The sequence below is a fragment of the Symphalangus syndactylus genome, chromosome 24 (assembly GCF_028878055.3).
Source record: "Symphalangus syndactylus isolate Jambi chromosome 24, NHGRI_mSymSyn1-v2.1_pri, whole genome shotgun sequence".
In the NCBI taxonomy this organism is placed as follows: Eukaryota; Metazoa; Chordata; class Mammalia; order Primates; family Hylobatidae; genus Symphalangus; species Symphalangus syndactylus.
In genome coordinates, this window is record NC_072446.2 from 66,030,072 (window position 1) to 66,048,674 (window position 18,603).

The 18,603-nt window shown below is 39.5% G+C and overlaps 1 protein-coding gene across 2 annotated transcripts in view; it reads right to left on the reverse strand.

Moving 5' to 3' along the window:
• Positions 1-9,071, reverse strand: part of ANKEF1 (ankyrin repeat and EF-hand domain containing 1) — a 30,072-nt gene extending 21,001 nt beyond the window's left edge. Inside the window, exon 1 of one of the 2 annotated variants that reach the window (XM_055266344.2) lies at positions 8,655-9,071. The gene's annotated coding sequence lies outside the window, so the exon portion shown is untranslated. The remainder of the gene's footprint in view (positions 1-8,654) is intronic. The other variant, XM_063633996.1, reaches the window with a different exon arrangement.
• Between the last annotated feature and the right edge of the window lie 9,532 nt (positions 9,072-18,603).

Genomic DNA, 18,603 nt, shown 5'->3' on the forward strand with positions numbered 1-18,603 from the left:
GTCCCACCCTCATACTGCGCTTTCCCAACGGGCCTGGAAAACGGCACACTAGGAGATTGTGTCCCGCACCTGGCTCGGAGGGTCCTAAGCCCACGGAGTCTCGCTGATTGCTAGCACAGCAGTCTGAGATCAAGCTGCAAGGCGGCAGCGAGGCTGGGGGAGGGGCGCCCGCCATTGCCCAGGCTTGCTTAGGTAAACAAAGCAGCCAGGAAGCTCGAACTGGGTGGAGCCCACCACAGCTCAAGGAGGCCTGCCTGCCTCTGTAGGCTCCACCTCTGGGGGCAGGGCACAGACAAACAAAAAGTCAGCAGGAATCTCCAGAGACTGAAATGTCCCTGTCTGACTGACACCTTTGAAGAGAGTAGTGGTTCTCCCAGCACGCAGCTGGAGATCTGAGAACGGACAGACTGCCTCCTAAAGTGGGTCCCTCACCCCTGAGCAGCCTAACTGGGAGGCACCCCCCCAGTAGGGAAAGACTGACACCTCACTGGGCCGGGTACTCCTCTGAGACAAAACTTCCAGAGGAACTATCAGACAGCTGAATTTGTGGTCTCACGAAAATCCGCTGTTCTGCAGCCACCACTGCTGACAGCCAGCCAAACAGGGTCTGGAGTGGACCTCTAGTAAACTCCAACAGACCTGCAGCTGAGGGTCCTGTCTGGTAGAAGGAAAACTAACAAACAGAAAGGACATCCACACCAAAAACCCATCTGTACATCACCATCATCAAAGCCCAAAAGTAGATAAAACCGCAAAGATGGGGAAAAAACAGAGGAGAAAAACTGGAAACTCTAAAAAGCAGAGCACCTCTCCTCCTCCAAAGGAACGCAGTTCCTCACCAGCAACGGAACAAAGGTGGATGGAGGATGACTTTGACGAGTTGAGAGAAGAAGGCTTCAGACGATCAAACTACTCTGAGCTATGGGAGGAAATTCAAAACAATAGCAAAGAAGTTAAAAGCTTTGAAAAAAAAATTAGAAGAATGGATAACTAGAATAACCAATGGAGAGAAGGGCTTAAAGGAGATGATGGAGCTGAAAGCCAAGTTTCGAGAACTACGTGAAGATTGCAGAAGCCTCAGTAGCAGATGCGATCAACTGGAAGAAAGGGTATCACTGATGGAAGATGAAATGAATGAAATGAAGCGAGAAGGGAAGTCTAGAGAAAAAAGAATAAAAAGAAATGAACAAAGCCTCCAAGAAATTTGGGACTACGTGAAACGACCAAACCTACGTCTGATTGGTGTACCTGAAAATGATGGGGAGAATGGAACCAAGTTGGAAAACACTCTGCAAGATATTATCCAGGAGAACTTCCCCAATCTAGCAAGGCAGGCCAACATTCAGATTCAGGAAATACAGAGAACGCCACAAAGATACTCCTCGAGAAGAGCAACTCCAAGACACATAATTGTCAGATTCACCAAAGTTGAAATGAAGGAAAAAATGTTAAGGGCAGCCAGAGAGAAAGGTCGGGTTACCCACAAAGGGAAGCCCATCAGACTAACAGCTGATCTCTCGGCAGAAACTCTACAAGCCAGAAGAGAGTGGGGGCCGATATTCAACATTCTTAAAGAAAAGAATTTTCAACCCAGAATTTCCTATCCAGCCAAACTAAGCTTCATAAGTGAAGGAGACATAAAATAATTTACAGACAAGCAAATGCTGAGAGATTTGGTCACCACCAGGCCTGCCCTAAAAGAGCTCCTGAAGGAAGCACTAAACATGGAAAGGAACAACCGGTACCAGCCACTGCAAAAACATGCCAAATTGTAAAGACCATTGAGGCTAGGAAGAAACTGCATCAACTAACGAGCAAAATAACCAACTAACATCATAATGACAGGATCAGATTCACACATAATAATATTAACGTTAAATGTAAATGGGCTAAATGCTCCAATTAAAAGACACAGACTGGCAAACTGGATAAGGAGTCAGGACCCATCAGTGTGCTGTATTCAGGAAACCCATCTCACATGCAGAGACACACATAGACTCAAAATAAAGGGATGGAGGAAGATCTATCAAGCAAATGGAAAACAAAAAAAGGCAGGGGTTGCAATCCTAGTCTCTGATAAAATAGACTTTAAACCAACAAAGATCAAAAGAGACAAAGAAGGCCATTACATAATGGTAAAGGGATCAATTCAACAAGAAGAGCTAACTATCCTAAATATATATGCACCCAACACAGGAGCACCCAGATTCATAAAGCAAGTCCTGAGTGACCTACAAAGGGACTTAAACTCCCATACAATAATAATGGGAGATTTTAACACCCCACTGTCAACATTAGACAGATCATCGAGACAGAAAGTTAACAAGGATATCCAGGAATTGAACTCAGCTCTAAACAAAGTGGACCTAATAGACATCTACAGAACTCTCCACCCCAAATCAACAGAATATACATTTTTTTCAGCACCACACCACACCTATTCCAAAATTGACCACATAGTTGGAAGTAAAGCTCTCCTCAGCAAATGTAAAAGAACAGAAGTTATAACAAACTGTCTCTCAGACCACAGTGCAATCAAACTAGAACTCAGGATTAAAAAACTCACTCAAAACCAATCAACTACATGGAAACTGAACAACCTGCTCCTGAATGACTATTGGGTACATAATGAAATGAAGGCAGAAGTAAAGATGTTCTTTGAAACCAACGAGAACAAAGACACAACATACCAGAATCTCTGGGACACATTCAAAGCAGTGTGTAGAGGGAAATTTATAGCACTAAATGCCCACAAGAGAAAGCAGGAAAGATCCAAAATTGACACCCTAACATCACAATTAAAAGAACTAGAAAAGCAAGAGCAAACACATTCAAAAGCTAGCAGAAGGCTAGAAATAACTAAAATCAGCAGAACTGAAGGAAATAGAGACACAAAAAATCCTTCAAAAAATTAATGAATCCAGGAGCTGGTTTTTTGAGAAGATCAACAAAATTGATAGACCGCTAGCAAGACTAATAAAGAAGAAAAGAGAGAAGAATCAAATAGATGCAATAAAAAATGAAAAAGGGGATATCACCACCGATCCCGCAGAAATACAATCTACCATCACAGAATACTACAAACACCTCTATGCAAATAAACTAGATTATCTAGAAGAAATGGATAAATTCCTCGACAAATACACCCTCCCAAGACTAAATCAGGAAGAAGTTGAATCTCTGAATAGACCAATAACAGGTTCTGAAATTGTGGCAATAATCAATAGCTTACCAACCAAAAAGAGTCCAGGACCTGATGGATTCACAGCTGAATTCTACCAGAGGTACAAGAAGGAACTGGTACCATTCCTTCTGAAACTATTCCAATCGATAGAAAAAGAGGGAATCCTCCCTAACACATTTTATGAAGCCAGCATCGTCCTGATACCAAAGCCAGGCACAGACACAACCAAAAAAGAGAATTTTAGACCAATATCCTTGATGAACATTGATGCAAAAATCCTCAATAAAATACTGGCAAACCGAATCCAGCAGCACATCAAAAAGCTTATCCACCATGATCAAGTGGGCTTCATCCCTGGGATGCAAGGCTGGTTCAACATACGTAAATCAATAAATGTAATCCAGCATATAAACAGAACCAAAGACAAAAACCACATGATTATCTCAATAGATGCAGAAAAGGCCTTTGACAAAATTCAACAACCCTTTATGCTAAAAACTCTCAATAAATTAGGTATTGATGGGACATATCTCAAAATAATAAGAGCTATATACGACAAACCCACAGCCAATATCATACCGAATGGGCAAAAACTGGAAGCATTCCCTCTGAAAACTGGCACAAGACAGGGATGCCCTCTCTCACCACTCCTATTCAACATAATGCTGGAAGTTCTGGCCAGAGCAATCAGGCAGGAGAAGGAAATAAAGGGTATTCAATTAGGAAAAGAGGAAGTCAAACTGTCCCTGTTTGCAGATGACATGATTGTATATCTAGAAAATCCCATTGTCTCAGCCCAAAATCTCCTTAAGCTGATTAGCAACTTCAGCAAAGTCTCAGGATACAAAATCAATGTACAAAAATCACAAGCATTCTTGTACACCAATCACAGACAAACAGAGAGCCAAATCATGAGTGAACTCCCATTCACAATTGCTTCAAAGAGAATAAAATACCTAGGAATCCAACTTACAAGGGATGTGAAGGACCTCTTCAAGGAGAACTACAAACCACTGCTCAATGAAATAAAAGAGGATACAAACAAATGGAAGAACATTCCATGCTCATGGGTTGGAAGAATCAATATCGTGAAAATGGCCATACTGCCCAAAGTAATTTATAGATTCAATGCCATCCCCATCAAGCTACCAATGACTTTCTTCACAGAATTGGAAAAAACTACTTTAAAGTTCATATGGAACCAAAAAAGAGCCCGCATCGCCAAGTCAATCCTAAGCCAAAAGAACAAAGCTGGAGGCATCACGCTACCTGACTTTAAACTATACTACAAGGCTACAGTAACCAAAACAGCATGGTACTGGTACCACAACAGAGATATAGATCAATGGAACAGAACAGAGCCCTCAGAAATGATGCCGCATATCTACAACTATCTGATCTTTGACAAACCTGACAAAAACAAGAAATGGGGAAAGGATTCCCTATTTAATAAATGGTGCTGGGAAAACTGGGTAGCCATATGTAGAAAGCTGCAACTGGATCCCTTCCTTACACCTTATACAAAAATTAATTCAAGATGGATTAAAGACTTAAATGTTAGACCTAAAACCATTAAAATCCTACAAGAAAACCTAGGCAATACCATTCAGGCCATAGGCGTGGGCAAGGACTTCATGTCTAAAACAACAAAAGCAATGGCAACAAAAGCCTAAATTGACAAATGGGATCTAATTAAACTAAAGAGCTTCTGCACAGCAAAAGAAACTACCATCAGAGTGAACAGGCAACCTACAGAATGGGAGAAAATTTTTGCAACCTACTCATCTGACAAAGGGCTAATATCCAGAATCTACAATGAACTCAAACAAATTTACAAGAAAAAAACAAACAACCCCATCAAAAAGTGGGTGAAGGACATGAACAGACACTTCTCAAAAGAAGACATTTATGCAGCCAAAAAACACATGAAGAAATGCTCATCATCACTGGCCATCAGAGAAATGCAAGTCAAAACCACAGTGAGATACCATCTCACACCAGTTAGAATGGCCATCATTAAAAAAGCAGGAAACAACAGGTGCTGGAGAGGATGTGGAGAAATAGGAACACTTTTACACTGTTGGTGGGACTGTAAACTAGTTCAACCATTGTGGAAGTCAGTGTGGCGATTCCTCAGGGATCTAGAACTAGAAATACCATTTGACCCAGCCATCCCATTACTGGGTATATACCCAAAGGTCTATAAATCATGCTGCTATAAAGACACATGCACACGTATGTTTATTGCGGCACTATTCACAATAGCAAAGAGTTGGAACCAACCCAAATGTCCAACAACGATAGACTGGATTAAGAAAATGTGGCACATATACACCATGGAATACTATGCAGCCATAAAAAATGATGAGTTCGTGTCCTTTGTAGGGACATGGATGAAACTGGAAAACATCATTCTCAGTAAACTTTCGCAAGGACAAAAATCCAAACACCGCATGTTCTCACTCATAGGTGGGAACTGAACAATGAGAACTCATGGACACAGGAAGGGGAACATCACATTCCGGGGACTGTTGTGGGGTGGGGGGAGGGGGGAGGGACAGCATTAGGAGATATACCTAATGCTAAATGACGAGTTAATGGGTGCAGGAAATCAACATGGCACATGGATACATATGTAACAAACCTGCACATTGTGCACATGTACCCTAAAACCTAAAGTATAATAAATAAAATAAAATAAAATAAAATAAAAAGAAAAAAAAAACAGTTCAAACAAATCTTCCATCATAATTAAAAATAGTTTGCCAGGTGGTTTTCTTCTTATCCATTTAACCTTCCCTCCTCACCACACTTTCCCATTTTACCATGAAGAAGCTGAGGTTAAACTGCCATGGTAAGGGTTCGAGTTCCCACCATCTATCTACATGGTTTCATACCAGCACAACAGAGAGATCATACAGGTTTTAATAGTTTTAAGGTGTTATAAAAACACATAATTTTGAGGTGTTCATTATAAACAGAAATCTACTGGGCTCTGTAACATATCAAAGATGTGATGAGTGATTCCTATGTCATCTTAAGTGGAAAATATGTAATTAAATGGCTGCAAGGAAACTGCAAATCTTCATAAACAATCCCGCTGTTAAATTGTGATGGGCATTCTAGTATGTAATTTTACCTCCTCGTATGGAAAAACTTTTGGATTGAGTAGCAGGCCATGCTAGGAATGATCAGTTATTTCTTCATTTCTTATGAGAAAAGAACCCCATTATCACACAGGGAATCCTATCCGGGTCGTTTGGATGGGGCTGTCCCTTCTGTCCCCTGCCAGAGGAAAGGGTCTGTGGCCTAGGCTTGGCCCATTTGAGGGAACCGTCCCTTTCCAGGTACACCGAAGCTCAAACATATGTGCATAAAAGACATCAACCAATCAGCAGCCCATCATCCAGAACTATGAGGGAAGACTGTTCTGCTGAAGTTGTTAAGCAGTATGGTGCGGGGCTGGGGCTGCAGGTAGCTCTCTTGGGTGCCACAGAGAGAGTCCATGCTTGGAAGATGGAGATGAGATTGATGGCATTAGTTGCAACATGGATTCCATGGTGCCAGAAGCCATCTACCACTTTATGTGTAAATATATCTTCTCCCCCCGCCACCTTATTTTGGCATAAGCTAGTTAGCTGGGTTTCCAACATTTGCAATGAAAAGATTCCATCTTACTACAAAAGCTGAAACTATGCACCATTTTTCTCCATCGCAAGCCTGCTCCCTCACCTACATTCTCTACGGCGGTGAGCTCTCTCTCCTTTACATGTGTCTTTCTAGGCATCACAACATCTCCATTGCCTGCTTCCATCCAACATCAATGCCCCCTCTTGCTCAGTCTCCTTTGCTGACTCCCCGTTTCAAGAAGCCTATGTTGGGTGCCCAGGGCTAGGTCCTCAAGACTCTTTTCTGTCCTCACACACTCCCTTGGTGTCTCACCCTATCCCATGACCCTCGACCCTCAGCCCAACTCTCGCTCTGTCACCCAGGCTGGAGTGTAGTGGCACAATCTCGGCTCACTGCAACCTCTGCCTCCCGGGTTCAAGCGATTCTCCTGCCTCAGCCTCCCGAGTAGCTGGGATTACAGGTGCCCACCACCACGCCTGGCTAATTTTTGTATTTTTAGTAAAGACAGGGTTTCACCATGTTGGCCAGGCTGATCTCGAACTCCTGACCTCAGGTGATCCACCCGCCTCAGCCTCCCAAAGTGTTGGGACTACAGGCGTGAGCCACCGGGCCAGGCCTCCTTTGCCTTTTAATCTGTTTATAACGTGTGGCGGACTAGGGAACCAACTGAGGCTGCCTCAGAGTCATCCACTTGGACTTTGCTGCACGGCTTGGTGACATTCACCTTAGCTGCTATTTATGGCTTGTTTTATTATTATCAGCCATATTCCGATTAGGTGCAGTGTCATCATACTGCATATGTATATGTGTCATCTACGGAATAGGCCAAGATGCTCCTACATAGTTAATGATTAGATTGAATCAATGCCACTTGATTTGTGAAAATAGGGATTTCCCAGTCAGGGACTTCAATGTTGCCTCTGTTAGCATCCATCCATAATGGAGAATTAATTAGCAGCTACAATAATGAATTCAGTAGGTCCACGGGTAGGTTTCCTGTGGACTGCCTCCCTCCTGGCTAAAGCCCTGAAGTGCTGGGGAGAGGGCAGCACCCTGTGTAGTGTCCTTTACAATCAACTGCTAAGACTGACCAAGAGCTCACCCCACTGCAGGAAATCACGCAAGTGTAGCCCTTGGGTCCTGGGTTCCTTGTAAATTGAGCGGCATATAGGACCCTCCACATACGAGCACACCTGCACTTTTCCCCAGCATGACCCTGGGCCACCTTAGACACATCTAACCATCTACCAAGGTAGTGGAATGGAGCAGAATGTCTTGACTTGAGGTCCATGTTCGGGGTCTGAATACTCGGAAATTACGTGAAAATCTGTGGGAATGTACGTGTGTTCAGGTCATTTAACTCTCAAAGGGGGCTGTGCGACAAGGGAGGACCATTAGAAAGAGGAAGGGAGGAAGACAAGCTTGGTACATTGCAGGGTAGGGTTTGAGGTGGAGAAATCCGCTGTGATCCTCCCTTCCCTGCATCATTATTTACACAAACTAGTTGGATAAATATGGATATGCTGCCTACCTAGTTTGTACCTCAGTTTCTGCATCTGTGAACTGGGAATAGCAATGGTGCCCACTTCATGGGGCTGTGTGAAAAGGAAACGAGATATGATCCTTGTAAAACATTTAGCAAAGTCCTTCAATATAGGCTCCTTATGAATACACCAAACTTTTGTGGGTTTCAGCTCACCCACAAGTGTAAGCGATGGTTTACATGTTGGGGGTTCTCTACTGTGCTTTCCACTTCCTAGTCTCCAGAAAAATCTGGAGAAGAGAGGAGTGGAGCGGGTAGAGATGTAAAGTCAAAGGAAAGGCCACGTGTCCTGCTTACCTCTTAGTCTTCCGGGCGATCTCTGGGCACCTATGCGCCTGGGCTTGCTGGGGCGACCGCGGAGGCCCCTGCTTTCGTCCCCTGACGCTCAGCGCTGGCCCAGCCGCGACCTTGGGCTCCCGGAGCCCGGCGGAGGCGCCCAGGCGTGAATGGTGTCCCTTTGGGTGGGCTGGCGAGCTGGCGAGCGGGACAGCAGGGCTGGGTGTGTGTGTCCATGGGCCCCGGGTCCCCAGAAGGCGAGCGCGCGGGCAGGTGAGCGCGGAGGGCGGGGTGGGAGCCCGAGGGAGCGGGCTGATTGTGAGCTTCCGCCACGCAGGGCGCAGCTGCCGAGGAAACCGCAGCGTGCGCCGTGGGGCGGTGCTCGCTTCCGTCTCCGCTTCCGCTTCCGCTTCCGCCTCCGCCTCCGCCTCCGCCTCCGCCTCCGCCCCCGCCCCCGACCCCGCGCCCGACCCCGCCCCCGACCCCGCCCCTCGCGCCTGGCTTCGACGCCGTGGCCGGCCTGGGCGGGATCGGGTAGCTGCGCTGGGCGTTCCAGGGTGGAGCGCAGAATGCTGCTGTCTTGAGGATTCCGCCCTTCTCTCATCCTCTTCTCCCACCTCCTGCCCTGGGTCAGAACGTAATTTAGTTATAAAATTAAAGCCGCATTTGGCAATTAAAAAATGAAATCAAATATACAATAAATAGTTTACAAAGTACAATTAAATGAAAAATACAATAAATTACACAATAAAGTGAAAGTGCTACTCTCAACTGCCAGAGATTGTTGTAAATCTTCCCAGAAATTTTCTTTCCATAGTCTAGGATGCATATATGCTTAAAAAATATTTATACACAAATGGAAGCAAATATGGAGATCATTTTATTTCAGGGCCTACAAATGCACCATAACACCCCTCTCTCTCCCTCCGCACATACTTTTTGGCGGAAAATTCTGAAAGCTTTGGTTTGATTATGTGAATGTAAAACATATATATGTGTGTCTATATATATATATGCTTTTTAATGCAATATGTAATTGCTTCCAATTAAAAACAGTAATTCCTTACACCAACCTACCCTATTCTACTCAGAGACTGTTTAAAAATGTTAAGAGCAAAGACATGGAATCAACCTAAATGCCCATCAATGATAGACTGGCTAAAGATGGAATACTATGCAGCCATAAAAAAGAACAAAATTATGTCTTTTGCAGGAATATGGAGCTGGAGGCAATTATCCTTGGCAAGCTAACGCAGAAACAGAAAACCCAATACTGCATGTTCTCACTTATGAGTGAGAGCTAAGTGATGAGAACACATGGACACATAGAGGGGAACAGCACACACTGGGGCCTATTGGAGGGTAGAGGGTGGAGAGTGGGAGGAGGGAGAGGATCAGGAAACATAACTAATGGGTACTAATCTTAATAGCTAGGTGAGAAAATAATTTGTGCAACAAAACCACATGACAGAAGTTTACCTATATAACAAATCTGCACATGTACCCCTGAACTTAAAAGTCAAATAAAAAATAATAAACATGTTATTAAGGACTATTTCATGCACACCAAAATATACTGTAAGATATATGGAAAGTACAAAAAATACAAAGCATACCACAGCTAAAGAAAAAGCTAGGAAAAATAAAGGAAAAAGAAAAACGAAAAAAAAGTCTGCCTCTACTGCTGTACTTATGTGTATTTCTTCCCAACACTGCATCCTCCTCTTCCTGTTCCCAGAGATAATACCTGTTCTGAATTTTACATTTATCACCCCAGCCTCTTAAAAATGCATTGCTATATATATGAATGCCTCCCTAAATAATGCATGTTTAATATTGCATATTTTGAGAATTTATAAAAATGTGGTAGAATGTTGTGAATTGTTTTGATGACTTTTTTCCTTTCAACGTCTAGTTTTTGAAATGTATCTTTGTTGATATGTTTAATTGGAGTTCCTTTATCTAAACAGCTGTATGCTATTCCATTGTATTACCATTCCACACCCCTTTCAAATAAATTCTACTATTGATAGACATTTGGGATGTTTCCAGAATTTGCTACTAAAAGCAATACTACTATGATCATGTTCATACATGTCTTTGGATGCACACGTTCAAGAGTTTCGCTAGGGTATATGTCTAGGAGTTAAATTTCTAGGTCATAGGTTATTTATAACAAGATAAAGACAACTTGTTTTCCAGATATATATAGCAATTTAGACTCCCATCATCAGTGTGTATCTTAGCCAAAACTTGGTTTTGTCACACAAAAAACTTTCTGCCAATCTTGGTATCAATGCTCTTTCATAATTTACTTTACATGACCTGATTACTAATTATTAATCTGTAAGTTTGATTCCTTGGAGATATTTGAGTGTAAATTTATTGTCAAGCTACCCTCTTCGCCCTCAACTACTTATCACATAACTCTCAGATTATTTTAACAGAACCAGGGCACCGTTTCTTGAACTACTGTTTCTCAGTGTAGGCAAAGCCTCACATTTGAGTTTGCTTTTTTGACATAATGGAGCCTAGCAATGATAAACAAGTCACTCAGATTCCTTGGGTCTCAGTTGTAAAATCAGAATAATATGAACTTCCCTCACAAGCCGTAAAAGAAGTATGCATAACAATGAGATAAGCTCCATCTTGGCTCTGTGGTTGATTCTTGGGGAATACTTCCGTGGATAAACAGTTCCAACTATGTATTATGGGTTATCAATAGATCTTTCCAGTGATAATCTTCCCCACGTTTGGAGACAAAGTTGGTATCAGTGACAACCTTGTTTCTGTTCTGGAGAAAGTTCCTGAAGTTATTTGAGAATCTGGTAGATTTTGGAGGAAACACATCTAGAAGACTGAAAGGAATAGGTTAATAATGTGTAAACTCTGCTTGGGTCATATCAGAACTACTGGCGCAAACATTTTGAATAGAAGTTGGGTAAGCATTTGTCGGTTGATTGAGACCTTGGAGATAAGCATGTGGTCTGATTCACTCTTCTAACTTTGTTTTAGGGAATTTTTTTTTTTTTTCCCTGAAGGGGTACTGAGTTTCATGAAATAATCTTTGATTTTATAATCAGGTAACTGAATGATAGAACAATAGATAAACACATTTAATTTCAATCTTTTTAACCTAGGGAGGCTACTAAAGTTGTTATTGCTGAACTATTTAAATAACAGCTTCATGCTAACAAGGGGACAGGCAGGGCATGGGTAAAGTTTTGGAAATCCCAGATTAGTAATTAAACACAAACTTTCTCCTCTTTCACCAGAGGAGAACTGAGAACACTGCAGAGCCTTCTTAACTTGAACTTTATCATTTTTGCCCTGAGCTATCTGGCAGTAGAGTTGTCAGAATTTGGACAACACAAAGGAAAAATGGGAGGAAAGGGTATTAAATATTCCTACTGCTCAAAACATAGCTAGTTGGGAGGTGACAGAAAAGTACACATTGTTCTTGCCAACGAGTTACAATACAAACTGATGCACTGGCTAAATTCTCTAATAACCTAACTTGTGCTTCTATCTTTGTCTGGTATTAAACCAATTTTTATCTTTAAATTACAACTATTCAAAGGGCTTGCAGATTTAATACTTCTTACATAGTCCTAGGCATTCTGCAAAATGCTTGGCAAATTAAATGTGATTCTACTGAATAACCTCACACATTTTTATAAAAATTTTTCTTAAAATCCAATAAGAAACTGCATTTGCTATCACAAGCCCTTAAACTCTTATTTACTGGTCTGAAAGGCAGGCTATAGAGCTGTTGTTCTATAACAGCAATTATAGTCATTAATTTAAATTAGAGGATAATTGAAGTATGAATTAGAAACTGGTATGGCATACTACTGGGTGATAACATTTAATTGGAAATAAAATTTGATGACTCATTATGGAACTTTTTATAAGACTGAGCTAAGATTAGTAGAGTTTTGTTATTGTTGTTTTCTTTTCATAATTATTTACAAAATTCATATCCTATAGTGCTCAGGTTTTAGATTTTTTTCCTTCTAAAACAAACAAAACTTTTCAGGATGGCTTTGTGTTATGGGGAAGTCTATTTGCCATTTTACACTGTGCAGTGATTTAGAACTTTATTTATTGTACAAGTAAATGATGGATTGATAACCTATTTAGTTGTTTCCTTCCAAAAGAGAAATGAAAACATGTCAACTAATGTTTGAAATGGGAAATAAGTTAGTTGACAACATAGCACGCTACTTAATACTTCCATTAAGAAATTGTTTTGACTCCTTTATATTGGGACAATTACAGAACAGCTCTTGAATGAATGAGAGTTGAATAGTATTACTTTAGAATATGAGCCGTTTGTAGATAAATATATTCATATCAGGATCTGCACTTTTCTTTGGCTTAAATAAAGTAAAGCCTCTTTAAGATTGCATGGGGGAGTTTTTGTGAATTTGAAATGAGTATCTCAAAAGCTGTCTTGCTGTGAGCATATTTTCATTCTTTGTAGGCTACTGAATCTTGGTTCTTCTGAATTGTCTTATCTGTTCCTAAGAACTTTCCTCCTTCTTCTGTCGTCTAGAATATTTAAAATATAAGTGGAACTATTTATTCTTTAAGGATAGACAGAATACAGCTAGGAAATCTGGTCTGGTCTGCTTTCTGCCCTTCCTTCCTTCCTTCCTTCCTTCCTTCCTTCCTTCCTTCCTTCCTCCCTCCCTCCCTCTGTCTCTCTCTCTCTCTCTTTCTTTCTTTCTCTCTTCTGGAGGGCACTGGCACAATCTATCTTTCTTTCTTTCTTTCTTTCTTTCTTTCTTTCTTTCTTTCTCTTTCTTTCTTTCTTTCTTTCTTTCTTCTTTCTTTCTCTCTTTCTTTCTCTCTTTCTTTCTTTCTTTCTTTCTTTCTTTCTTTCTTTCTTTCTTTCTTTCTCTCTCTCTCTCTCTCTCTCTTCTGGAGGGCACTGGCACAGTCATAGCTCACTGTAGCCTCGAACTTCTGGACTTCTGGGCTCAAGTGATCTTTCTGCCTCAGCCACCCATGTAGCTAGGGCTACAGGCATTAGCCACCATGCCCAGCTTGCTCTTTAGAGGGTACATTTTTAATCATCTTTCCAAACTCTTGCATGAAACTTGATCTATTCCTGTTTTCTACTTCAGAATAAGGTCAATTTTCATATTTTGTAATTTGTTACACAATCTTCTGTGTCCTCTCAGTTTTCAAATTTATTGCCATATAACTGTAATTCTTTGAAACTTCGATTGTGAAGTTATATCTCCTTTCGTAATAATACACACACACACACACACACATATACACAAACTTTTTTTCTTTAATCTGAATCATAAGGCTTTCTGTTTTACAGATTCTTTAAAAGAGCAGATTTTTTAAATCCTTTTTATCCTTTCTAATATATTTTATTGATTTCTATTTCATTAAATTCAGTAATTTTGCCTTTATTTCTTAGTAGTATATTTCACTTTATTTACTATTTTCCTAATTTCTTAGGATAAAAACTACTTTTTTCTTTCATTTACTTTATCAATGTAAGCATTTAAGGCTATACATTCTCCCCTGAACACAGTTTCATCTGCATCTCATAGGTTTTGGATTAAGTGTTCTTTAAATTGCTTCCTAGAAAATTAGTAACATCAGTTGTGATTTTCTCTTTGATGTGGAGAGGATGTTTCTTAATTTGCAAGTACTTAAACTTTAGGCCACCTTTAAATCATTTATCTTCAACAGCCTATGATCAGATAATATGGCTATTAAATCTCGATTTTTTAGAAAAGGGTGTGTGTGTGCGTGTGTGTGTGTTTGTGTGTGTGTGTGTGTGGTTAAATATATAATAGATTTTTTTTTTTTTGAGATGGAGTCTCACTCTGTCGCCCAGGCTGGAATGCAGTGGTACAATCTCGGCTCACTGCAAGCTCCGCCTCCCGGGTTCATGCCATTCTCCTGCCTCAGCCTCCGGAGTAGCTGGTACTACAGGCTCCCGCCACCACGCCCCGCTAATTTTTTTTTTTTTTTTTTTTTTGGATTTTTAGTAGAGACGGGGTTTCACTGTGTTAGCCAGGATGGTCCCGATCTCCTGACCTCGTGATCCGCCTGCCTCGGCCTCCCAAAGTGCTGGGATTACAGGCATGAGCCACCGCGCCCGGCCATATATAATTGATTTTAAGAACTATTTCATAGGCATAAAGTATATTATCTGGAAAATGAATAGATGTAATCAACTTTGTTGTATTGTTCTATTTTCCTAAATATTTGATTATACTTAAATTTACCACATCAGCCTAATTTTTATATGTTAAATCCCTTGTAATAAGTGTATTTTAATCAAACTCATCTTGTATTTCTGGTAATTTTTAATTAATGTATTTTGTGGCCATACTGTTTGTGCATATAGATTTATGTCATCTGCTCCCTAACTTTTGCCACTGTAATACTATGTCGTCCTTTTTCTTAGGTAATGTCCATAACCTTTAATTTCTCCTTGTTTAATATTTATTTCTTTTTGCTTGCCTTGCCTCAAATCTCTTATTTTTAATCTTTCATTATCAATTTGTTTATAAGAATGTTTCTGATAAATACTGTATAGCTAACTTTTTGTTCTTATTTAATCCAATTTGACTTTCTCTTTTTTAATGAATCTGGCATATTAATATTTAGTGTAACAAGTGATATACTTGATTTTATTTTTTCAGTCTCATTGATTTCTTATTATCTAGATTATTCTACTATGACATCTTTTTTTCAAATTTTTATCAATTTGGTCTTCAAGTCCCTCCTTACTAACTTGGAGAATCTGATGAACTTTTCCATCCCATTAATAATCACCTTCCGTTTTCAGGCATTAATAGTCAAACATCTATTTTTTTAAATAAAATAAAATAACTCTTTGTGCCCATTTCTAGATGCTTGATTCTCCTTTCCCAACCTAAAAAAGCATTTTCTCTTCTACTTCCCCATTTTGTTTTCTTCTCCTAGATGAGATCTTGAGAATGACCTTACATCCCTCCAACCTTCTACCCAGCCCTAAGTCTTCAGTTTGGCCAAGATAAGTTAGAACTTCTAATTCCAGATAACTATGGTACTATCACTGGCAGTACGAATGCTCCATGTGAATGCATATGCCACATTTGAAGGGAATCTTTCTTTCTTTTTTCATTGAAAAGCAGTTAGATTCACATTGTGGTTATGAGTTTGGGTGCTCATATCAGACTACATGGATTTTTTTCTCAAAGGTGTTGCCTGCTAATCGTGTAAACTTGGACATGTTAAATTTTTTTGTGCTTCAGTGAAAAGAAGAATTATATTGTGGTTGTTCAAAATATCCATACATTCTTCAACTCTCCCCCAAAAAACATGTAAACATGTATCATTTACAGGTAAATGATATCTTAGCTGTGTGTTGAATTTCTGGTTTTTGTTTTTTCTTCAGTAGTCTATAAATATTACTCCAGTATCTTCTAGCTTCTCCCATTTTCTCCTAGTGAATGGTTATTCTGCTCTTATCTAGCAGGTGATAAATCTGTCAAAAGATAGTTTTTCCTTTTTATTTTATGTGTAAGTTGTTATTTCTTCCTTAAAATTTGTAATCTTTTCCCATTTATTCTTTAAATCTTAGACTACAACCAGGATGCGTTTAGGCTGATATCTTTGCTTATCAATTCTGCCTGGAAATCAGGAACCTCTTCCAATATTCTGACTTGTGTTTTCAGCTCAGAATAATTATTTTATCATTTGTTTGATTATTGCCTTTTGTTGCACTGGATCTTAGTTAAAATGCCCCTTCTGATTCAAAGTATCTGGAAGGCAAGTATTTGTCAACTAAGGGAAAGGTGACCATGCATCAATGGTTTTGCTGAGACTACCTGGTTTACACCTTCCGGCTTTATACTTAGAAAATACTGCAATCATCTTCTGGTCATGAAGTTACAAACTGCAGGACAAAGGCTAACCAGCTGAGACTAGCAGAGCAAATTCCAAGAACCCGGGGCTTTAATTAACTTGAATTAATTTGGACTTGCCCTACCTTTAACTTCACACTAAATGAGATAATAATTCCCCAAATTTTCAAGCCATTTTTGAGATGAGTCTCTTATGGCCAAAAGCATCCTAATTTATACCACATCCTTTTGGTATCTAACTAAATATTCACCAATATTTGGCACATTTCTTAAATCTTTTGTAGTGTGCCTCTTCTATGTAATGTAAATACGGTCTGAATATCCATTCAGAAATTATAGTTGATTTGCAAAAATAACTACTATATCACCTATATTAATTGATAGTTATTCCTTCCCAACCTTCTTTCACTCTTCCATATATATACAGAGTAAATCTACATCGTTATGTTGATTAAACAAAATAGCAGTGAAATCAGGATGTTACTGCTCATTGTACATTTATTTCAATTATGGAAAAAGCCAAAATTTTACTCCCTTATTTAACACTTCTCTAGAAAAGCAGTTGAAATAACCTAGTGTCATTCTAAAATGATTTGTATACTATGTAGACCAGAATCTAGAGCTATACCTAAAAATACATAAATGAAATTATTCTAGAAGTTAAATCTTCATGAAAAAACAAATTAAATGGTTTACTAACCTCAAGCTGACTAAATGTTTTTATTAAATGCAGCCTCAGCCAGCACCTCTTTTCATGGCTGCAATAATTAAGTATAATAAATATTCAAATCAGTAATTGAATTTGTTAAAAAAAACACATGCTCAGCTCAGTGAAGACTTTCTAATAAATAGAATTCAAGTACCATATTTTCATACTTCATGACACTTGCCTCATCTTAGTTTAATGACTGCCATTTCTTGCACTATAACAAGATTTTATTTTTATTTTGTTTTATGCTGTTCAAACAAATACATTCAAAGTCATAAGCTACACCTATGTATAACCATATTCTGGGAGTTGGTTTATGTGTTTGTTTATTTTCTCACAAGTAAAGATAGGTCAGATGTTGCCAAATTAGTAAATAACTAAACTTGAGATGGGAAATACTCTAGGGACACAATCTGCTTAGTTTTGCATACTTTTAGTCACTTTTCCCATTACTCTGTCCAGCTTTCCAGTAATACTCATAGCATTGCCTTGATTTCATATGACCACGCAGTGAAGTGATTATTGCACTTAGAATTTTGTTGCTTTTCCTGTGCTAACAACTTAAAAGTTTAAAATAACTGATGTTCAAAACAGTGAAGATTTCCTTTTATAAACAAGTTGGAAAGGAAACTTTTTATGTTATTATCCTCAAGTATTTTAACTAATATAAAACATCTTTCAGTCTTTTAGGCAAACCATTTAGACAAAAAGTACAAATAATAAATTTACATTGTGTTAAGCTGAGATCATATTTCTTTCTCTTGAATTACTTTTGAAATTTTCCTTATGCACCTGGTGATACTGAAAGATGAGTCCAATAGTGTAATACAATAGGGCAATATGAGCTTCTGTTCTAGTTTCCATTAGTTGCATCAATTCAAATTGCACCTGGAAAAGATCTAAGCACGCCATTAAGCCAAGACAGCAGATAAGGGTGATGGCAAACAATAATAATATTTAGATCTTTTTTTTTTTTTTTTTTTTTTGGAGACAGAGTCTCACTCTGTCAGCCAGGCTGGAGTGCAGTGGCGCGATCTCGGCTCACTGCAACCTCTGCCTCCTGGGTTCAAGCGATTATTCTGCCTCAGCCTCCTGAGTAGCTGGGACTACAGGGGCCTGCCACGACACCCAGCTAATTTTGGTATTTTTAGTATAGACGGGGTTTCACCACATTGGCCAGAATGGTCTTACACTCCTGACCTTGTGATCTGCCCAATCTTCATTGCATCATTTAACTTTCATTGGTATCACAGTAATTCACTATCCTTCATTCCTAACAGCCAGTTATGAATAATTGAAAGATTTTAAACATAATCTCATAGGCAAAAGAATATTCATTGGCTTAGCTTAACAAATCATTATTAAACACCTACTG